The sequence below is a fragment of the Emydura macquarii genome, unplaced genomic scaffold (genome assembly GCF_026122565.2).
Source record: "Emydura macquarii macquarii isolate MOO-44397 ecotype Brisbane River unplaced genomic scaffold, CSIRO-AGI_Emac_v2 contig_2113, whole genome shotgun sequence".
NCBI classification, from domain to species: domain Eukaryota; kingdom Metazoa; phylum Chordata; order Testudines; family Chelidae; genus Emydura; species Emydura macquarii.
This window is the reverse complement of record NW_027132250.1, coordinates 3,263-12,176: the sequence shown is the minus strand read 5'-3', so window position 1 is coordinate 12,176 and position 8,914 is coordinate 3,263. Positions and strand designations below refer to the sequence as shown.

At 42.8% G+C, this 8,914-nt stretch overlaps 1 pseudogene; it reads left to right on the top strand.

The window, feature by feature from the left end:
- Window positions 1-2,312: 2,312 nt before the first annotated feature.
- Window positions 2,313-3,265, top strand: LOC137160043 (olfactory receptor 9S13-like; annotated as a pseudogene).
- The last annotated feature ends 5,649 nt before the right edge of the window (window positions 3,266-8,914 follow it).

Here is an 8,914-nt window from a genome sequence, read left to right as displayed (position 1 = left end):
GCCCAATTTGAGGTGCCTAGGACCTGATTTCTCAAAGTGCTTAGCACAGCACCTATTGCCGTCAGTTGCAGCTGTGATTGCTCTGCACTATTTTGTATTAGATACCAGGGTCCCAGGTAAGTCTCCCAGAACATGAGGAATATACAGTTAATGCCCATCTGTGAAAAGTTTGGTTTAAGTGACTTGCAGAGGTAGAATGTAATTCTCCAGGGCAATATTCAACTGTCTTAACTGCTTCAGACCTTCCTTTCTCTTGCTGCAATCCGCTGCCTATGTCCCTAAACACCTTCCACCTTCTGCAATAAATGACGCAGGGATCCTACAGACAAGACCTCCCTTCACTGCTAGGGTGACCCAGATAGCAAATGTGAAAAATCAGGACAGGGAATGGGGGGTAATAGCATCTACATAAGAAAAAGTCCCAAATATCAGGACTATCCCTATAAAATCGGGACATCTGGTCACCCTATTCACTACACAGCCCTGATTCATTCCACGGAGCCCCGTTCCACCTGTGCGCTGAATGAGGCAGGGTCCAGTGGAAAATACCATATGTGATCATGTAATTAAAAACTGCCTCATAATGGATACATGCAAGGGGGCTGAGTGAAGCTGGCATGGACAACATTAATTCTAGCATTTCCTAACATTTGAGTGCTTGACTTGTCATTTTAATAAAGTTCTTTTCATCCAGTTTTTAGTGTGCAATTTAAGATTTGTAATTTAATACCGGTGAAATTCATCCCGTGCAGGGGGCCAGTGCAAATAGCAGGCGCCAAACTCATGTTGCACTTATGCTCCAGTTTGAACCACAGTCTACAAGAATCATTAAGCCTATACTGCAGCCTTGAAATTGCACCTATGTTACAGGAAGAAATTGATTTTTTTAATCAATTCATAGATTTTAAGGGCAGAAGAAACCATTATGATAATTTACTCTGACCTCCTGTGTAGCACGCAGAAGAGCACCCCACCCAGTGACTTCCGCCTCTATTTAAGGTGGAGCAGGTCTTTTAGAAAGACAACCAGTCTGACTGCTAGGAACCCAGTGACAGGAAATGAAAATCACCCAGCAGGACAGATCCTATGTCTGTATTTACAGGTTATTTGTTAAAGCTGCTCTTTGGATGGGGTGCGCATGTGTTGGAAATGATGAGATGCAATCTGATAAATCTGTTGACTCATCCTTTTGAGTCATTACTGTGGCCTAAGCAAAGATGCTTTATTTCAGCTACAAGTTCTTGTGCTTGATGAAAGCAGGAGGTCATCTTAGCTGCCCATGTTGTTCTTTTCTGGCTTTAAGATATATGAATCTATAGAACAAGGGTGAGTCATGTTGAGCAATGCCTGGACGTGGCCATCATTACACACTCATGCCAAGAGAAGATAAAATCCCCTTCCCTAGCAGGGGAGTTCCAATAATTTCAGTGGGACAGGGTATCCAAGTGCATTACAATGTGATCAGAATTTTGTGAATCATTATTGTTAGAAATAACCAAACAGGTTGTCCATGGGGTGGATTGGGGAGACAGAACCTTTATGGCCTGCTTGTTACACCTTCATGCCGGGAGTGAGCAACGAGGGGTTACTTTACAATCCTTTTATCCATAACAGTCTGTAAATGTATACATTTCCAGCAACTCCCCATAGACCCTTATTTGGTTACACTGACACCTATTAAATGAATATTAACAACTACATGATGAATAGAATTATACTTGCCCTTGTTTGTTGTTTACAGGATTACCATACAGAGGGCAGGCACATCACCTCAAAACCTATTAATTTTTCACTAACATTCTTTGAAATAAAGGCATGCCAGGGAGAGAAGGAAGATAATGCTTTCTTCCCACCCTGGCCTTGTGCAGGAGTGGCGATACTTATTTTGTTAGCCTTATCCCCGGTGCAGATGGCCAGGAAGGGAGGAAAAGAAGAGAGATAACAGATTCTAACTAGAATTCACACCAATTAACAGAAACAAGGTTTGCCGGTGCCATGACCCTGTTCACTGTAACTTAGTCCTGACCATTTGTCCAGCTTTTAACTCTTTACTCTCCCACAATTATTATAAGGGAAAGGTGATAAATTTGTGCTTTACTGTGGAAAGATCAAAATTCCTACAGCATTTCTTGAGGTTTGTTAATATACATTTAACTACCTTTCCAAGGGTTCTGCCCACTTTTATCAAAACCAATAGAAGCCTTGTGCTTGACGTCAATGGGGATTAACCGAAATGGACCAGTAGCCTGCTGCAATCTATTTAGCATCTTCAGTTCTTCTTTAATCTTTATTTCATCCCTTTTCCAAAGGAAATGTTGGCTGTAGAGCCACGGAGCGATGCGAACCACACAGCTGTAACAGAATTCATCCTGTTGGGGTTTGGAAGAGGTCCAGGGCTCCAGCTGGTTCTTTTGTGATGTTCCTGGTGATTTATGCAATAACTGTGTTGGGAAACATCACCCTGGTCCTCACCATTAAAGCCGACTCTCGCCTTCACACCCCCATGTACTTCTTCCTCATGAACCTGTCACTCTTAGACTTCTGCTACTCCTCCACCATTACCCCCAGAGCCATGGCGAGCTTCCTAACAGGCAGCAAAACCATCTCCTACAGGGGATGTGCCACCCAATTCTTCTTCTTCTCTCTTTTTGTTACCATGGAGGCATTCATCCTGGCAGCCATGGCATACGATCGCTACACCGCCATCTGCAACCTGCTCCAGTATTCTGCCGCCATGTCCAAGCTAGTCTACATTCAGCTACTAGTGGGGTGCTATATCTGTGGAAGCCTGAACTCCATGCTGCAAACGGGCTTCACCTTTACTCTGCGCTTCTGTGCTTCTGAGATCGATCACTTCTTCTGTGATGTTCCACCCCTGCTAAATCTCTCATGCACCAACACGTACATCAATCAGATGGTGCTGTTTCCCTTATGTGGCCTCATCATAGTGACAACTGCCCTGATCATTCTTCTCTCTTATGCCTCCATCATCTCTGCTGTCCTCCAGATGCGCTCTGCTGTGGCACGACGCAAGACCTTCTCCACCCGCACCTCCCACATAGTGGTTGTGAGTATATTTTATGGGACTGTTTCCTTCATGTACGCCCAACCAAGTTTGTTATCCACTCCAGATCAGAGCAAAGTGGTGTCTGTGTTTTATACCCTTGTCATCCCCATGGTCAATCCCTTCATCTATAGTCTTAGGAACAAGGAAGTGAAAGAATCATTGAGAAAAACCGCAGGCTGGATATTGGTTTTGAAATGAATCTTTTCTATGACCATTGAACTAAATAATCATTTGGTATAGTGGAAGGATTTAGAGTGTAACAACTAATCTATCTATCTATCTATCTATCCCACACCCAACACTTTCCTTTGCCAGTAGAAGAAAGATATTTTTAAAACTGTAATAAATAAATGCTTTGTGTTTTGTATGTTATTTTTCACATTTTTATCTATTTGTTTACCTTAGAAAAGCACCTGATCCGAAAATCTGGATCCAAACACTTTTGAGACTTGAGGAGTGTTTGAAATCTGCATCCACATTTCTCAACTGCTTGCTAATTGCTGATCTAAAATTTGGAACCCAGATTTAGTTCCCTGGTTCTGTGTGTGTGTGGGGGAGGTCATATCTCCCTTCACTGACTGGCCCCAGTGACTAAGCGCCCTGCTATTGTCCAAAGGGGTTAAGGTAGGATTTTTCAGGAACACTCAATGTTTCAGTCAATGGAATTTTATCTTTGACTTCAATATGGGCAGATTTAGGCCAACAGCAAACACTTTTGAAAGTATGCTTTCAGTTAAAATTGCAGGGCTTTGTGCTTTGTGATGGCAGGGTGCCAGATGTCCTGATTTTATAGGGACAGTTCTGATTTTCAGGGCTTTTTCTTATATCAGTGCCTATTACCACAACCCCTGTCCTGATTTTTCATACTTGCTATCTGGTCAGTGATTTTCATAATAGCCTAAGAGAATGAGGTGCCCAGTTCTCTTTGTCGCTCAATGGCATATGTGTGCCAAATTTCCTTTGGGGATATTCACAATCTTTGTCCACAGTTTTCTGGTCATACTCATCTCTGCTTTATAGATTCATAGGCTCCAAAACTAGAAGAAACAGCTGTGATTATCTAGTCTGGCCTCCTCTAAAACACTTCCCCAAAATAAATCCTAGAGAACATCTTTTATAAAAATATCCAACCTTGATTTAAAAATTGTGTGATGTGTACAGGAGAAAGGAAATGTAGCAGCAAATGCAAGGAGTGAGAGAGAGAACAAGCTCACAGGTAGAGCTGGTCAAAAGTTTTCAGCCAAAAAATGTAGATTCCACTTGACCAAAACATTTCATGAATGTGGGTCAAGTTCACCAGTATGTTTCAGTCCAAAATAAATAAATAAATAAGAAAAAAACAGAATCCTCAATATTTTGAAAAGAAATGTTTCAATATTTCAATTTAAAATGCTTTTTTGTTTAGAACATTGCTTGCAATTTTATCTAAAATAAAATGTACAACCCCCCACAACTTTAACAAACGAAACATTTCAATTTGTGTCAAAGCAAATGTTTTGTTCAACCCAAAAAGATACTTTTTTTTACTAGTTTTCTTCAATGAAAAAATGGAAAACAGTTTGTTTCCGATCAACACTCCTCCAACCCCAAATTTCTTTTTTCAGATTTTTGGTTCAGCGTGTGATTGGGTGTTCACCCCACACCAGCCTGGAAGGGGTTAAGGTGCACAGATAGGGCCAATTAACCATATAGGACGCACCTGGTAGAGAGTCTGGCTTGACTGAAAATGATCAATGGTGGATAAAGCCCAGGTGGCAGAGAAGCTGGCTGGGGAATAAGACCAGGAAGTTTGCAGCAGAAAGGAGCTGCAGCGTGGAAGTCAGTAGTCACTGTCTGGGCTTGGAGAGGGAAAAGGAGGAAATTCAAGTGGAGAGAGAAGCCCTGGGATCCTGGCCTTGAGGGAAGAGTTTATCCAGAAGGGTGGAGAAGACAGCCTGTGGCAGGCAGAGTAGGAAGCATCCCAAGGAAAGAGCAGCAAGTAAGAGACTGTACATAGCTTGGCTGCTAACTGCCTGGTGCCTGGGCTGAAACCCAGAATAGAGGGCAGGCCCAGGTTTCCCTACCAGCCACTGGGCAGAGGATTGTGGGAGATGCCAACCAGAGAGCTGGTCAGATGGGATTTTGATATCTTGGAAGGGGGACTATACAGTGATTAGTCAGATGGCTCAGTAATGAAGAAAGACAGCACCCTGATTCAGAGAGAGAGAGGCCGCAGGATGTGTGATTGATTGAAGGTGGTGCCAGACTGGACCAGAGCTGATTCCCCAGACACAGCCACAAGAAGTTGCTCCAGCGAGGGAAACCTTTCTACCACAGGGTGGCAGCACCTCTGAGTGAATTTGCGCCCAGATTTTCATGTAAGTGCAATAGGCTATGGAGGCTCTTTTGCCTTTTAACTAAGGATGGTTGGAAATTTCCCATGGAAATTATTCTTGATGAAAAATTGAGGTTTTGGGCTAAACTTTTCTTTTCCACCAAAAGTCTCTGTCTTCTGGATCGTAGGGGGAAAGGTGAATCAAGTTTTTGTTAAGAATTATGAAGTTTTAAGTTTTTTTTCTCAATAAAGAAAAAAAATAATAAAAAAAACCCAACAACTTTTGTCTGAAAACTCTTTAATCAAAAAAATGAATTTTTGACCAAAGTTTGGGTGGTCGTTTTTCAAAGAAAAGTTAAGATTTTCCATGGAAAACCCACCATTTTCGAGTGTGTTCTGTCTATAACCCTTCCTCCCAATGGCATGCTCAAATGGCACCACCATAGGTATCATTACACAGACATACAGGGACTGGGCAAATGTGGTTATGCAGGCTGGGATTTTCAACAAAACCTAGAGAAGGTCGACAGCCAGTTCCCTCTACACCTTAATGGGAGTTGAGCACCGATCTCCATTGAACTCAAACTATTCCTGATGCCCCCAGTGAACATTATACAGTATAACCACCCTTTCGCTACCCCCGCCCTCTGCTGCCCCTAGTGCCCATTATACAATATAGCCACTCCTTCCCCACCCTCACTCTCTGCTACCACCTAATGCCCATTATTTATTAAAGCCAAAACTCTAATTCCTTGGACTATGTCAAAAAAACAGTTCTGTAGCACTTCACATTCTCCTTCTCGAAATACAATTGTACTTACACAAACTAAGTCATTGTCACAACAACCACAAGGCTCCGATGGTTAAGAAGTATTATTTGCAGGTAGAAAAAATGTTATGGATAAATAATTGATCTGGCTGGGAGCACATCCTAAGGGACAATTATAGCCCTTGTGTGCTTTGAACATCAGTTGAAATAGCAGCTTTGTACTTAGAATCAACAGTGTAATACTGGCTCATCCCTTGCACAGAGCCAGAAATGCTCCAGGTCTCAATTAGACTAGATAAAAAGATAATAAGATTAAGGAGAATCTAGATACATTAAAAATAGCTTTAGATTAGATAGATAGATAGATAGATTAGATAGATAGATAGATAGATAGATAGATGTGAGTCTCACTTTAAAGATTATCTAATTTAACCTATCAAAATCTAGACATTGTTCTTGCTCTGGCTATTTTTAATAAAAATTATCTTCATAAAACTACCATTTTATTGCATGTTCAGAGATATACAAGAAACACTCCATCTGATACCCTCAGTGGTATTTTTTTCCACCTGAGTAGCTGATAATTCCTTCTGCTCTTTGGATTTCCAACACTCTGCTAAGGTGAATATTGAATCTTTTGTTACCATTGTAAAATAGCGTTTTGTGTACTTGCTCTGTTTTCTTTGTGTTACACTTTTAAACAAACCTGTTTGTGCTTTCTTCCAAGCTGCCCCTCCCATCACACAGGCAATCCCCATAATTATCCACGGATCTACCTCATTATTGATCTTCAAATCCCTCCTTGGAACTCTCCTTTGCTATGATGCCAAAAAAAAAACAAAAGAAAACTACAACAAATGCCTAAATAATGTTTCGGTTGCTGGTGTGCTGACTCTACATCTAATCACCCTGACCTATATAGTCTCCCCCATCCGTCCATGTGTCTCTATATGTTGTCTCTCATTTTATACTAAGATTGTAATCTCTTTGGGGTAGGGACCATCTTTCTGTTCTGTGTTTGTACAGTGTCTGATCCATGCCTAGACACTATCACAAGAACAAGAACATCTAGCTAGCTGGCTATCAGTTTCCACAATCTCTCTGACTTTATTCCTTTTCCCACTTACTTCCTCCTCCGTCTTTCTTTTTTTCTTTATTTTTTAAGTTGGATGTCTCTTTAAAAGCAGGAATCCCAAGGAAACTCTATGCCTTGTGTTATACAGGCGGTCAGACTAGTTGTTCTAATCGTCCCTTCTGGCCTTAAAATGTAAGAATCCTTGACTCAGTTGTGCAAACTCATAGCAGCAGTTGGATGTAAGCAAAACCACTCAGTGATGAGAGCATTTAAATATTGTAGATAAGCTCTTTCTTCTGTGTGTGTTCAGGGTTGGATTGAACAACCATTTCTCCTGCTGGCAAAATCTTACCTACCTATAATGAGTCCCCCTGACATCAATGATCTATTCATTTATGAGCTCACTAATGCAGTGGATCATGGTTGCACGACTAGGTTCTCTGTCCTTGATCCTTTTTCCATTCATTCAGCAGCAGAGTTTTCCCTAGGAGTACTGCAAAGGAACCTAGTGGAGTTACACACCAAACAGCCCTTGTGATCAGTGCATAATTCCCTTAGGCTTCTTTGAAAATCTCAGCATTAAATATGCTTGTCTTGTTCACGTTGATGACAGCAATTTGCATGTTCCAGCCAAGATATTTCTTGCTCTTACTTTGTAATTCATTGCAAGCTCTTCTCCTTTACTTTTCCTTATTTTCCTCCTTCTTTCACCACTTCTGCTGCTGCTTCTTTCCCTTCCCCTTCTTTTCCTTCCCTTCACCCTTTTCCTTCACCTCCTCCTCCTCCTCCGTCACCCCTTTATTTCTATCAGTGCTTCCTTTTTTCTTCTTCCTTTCCTTCCTTTCTGTAGCTCCCTCCACCTTCTCCCTCTTCACCATCTTTCTTCCCCTTATTTCCACAGCTCTGAGAGGATAAGGATATGGAAGCAAACAACCATAGCATGGTAACGGCCTTCATCATCCTGGGCTTCTCCAGCACGCCACATCTCCAGGCCTTGTTCTTCATCTTGATCCTGGCTACCTACCTCCTGACAGTGGCTGCCAGTCTGATCATTATCTCAGAGGTCAAGGCCAGCCAGCACCTCCACCGCCCCATGTACTATTTCCTGGGCTTCTTCTCCTTTCTAGAGATCTGGTATATCACCTCCACAGTGCCCAAGATGCTGGAGAGCTTAGTGGAGGCAGGAGCACCCTCTCTGAGGCCGACTGCATAGCCCAGCTCTACCTCTTTTTTGCCCTAGGCTCCACTGAGTGTTTCCTCCTGGCTACCATGACCACTACCTCGCCATCTGTCACCCACTGCGCTACCCGGCCATCCTGACATGGTGGGTCTGTGCCCAGCTGGTAGGGGTAGCCTGGGTGGGTGGCTTCCTGGCCCCCTTGCTCCCCATTGTCCTCATCTCCCGCCTCTCATTCTGTGGGCCTGCAGAGATCCATCACTTCTTCTGCGATGCGGGACCTTTGCTGAGGCAGTCCTGTGGCGATGTCTCCCTCAGCTCCACCTTGGTCTCAGTGCTGGCCTCCTCTGTCATCCTCAGCACCTGCCTGCTGACCATGGTCTCCTATGGCTACATCATTACCACTATCCTGCACATCCCCTCGACAACAAGGCAATGCAAGGCCTTCTCCACCTGCACTTCACACCTGCCCATGGTAGTGCTCTACTACGGCACAGTCATCTTCATTTATA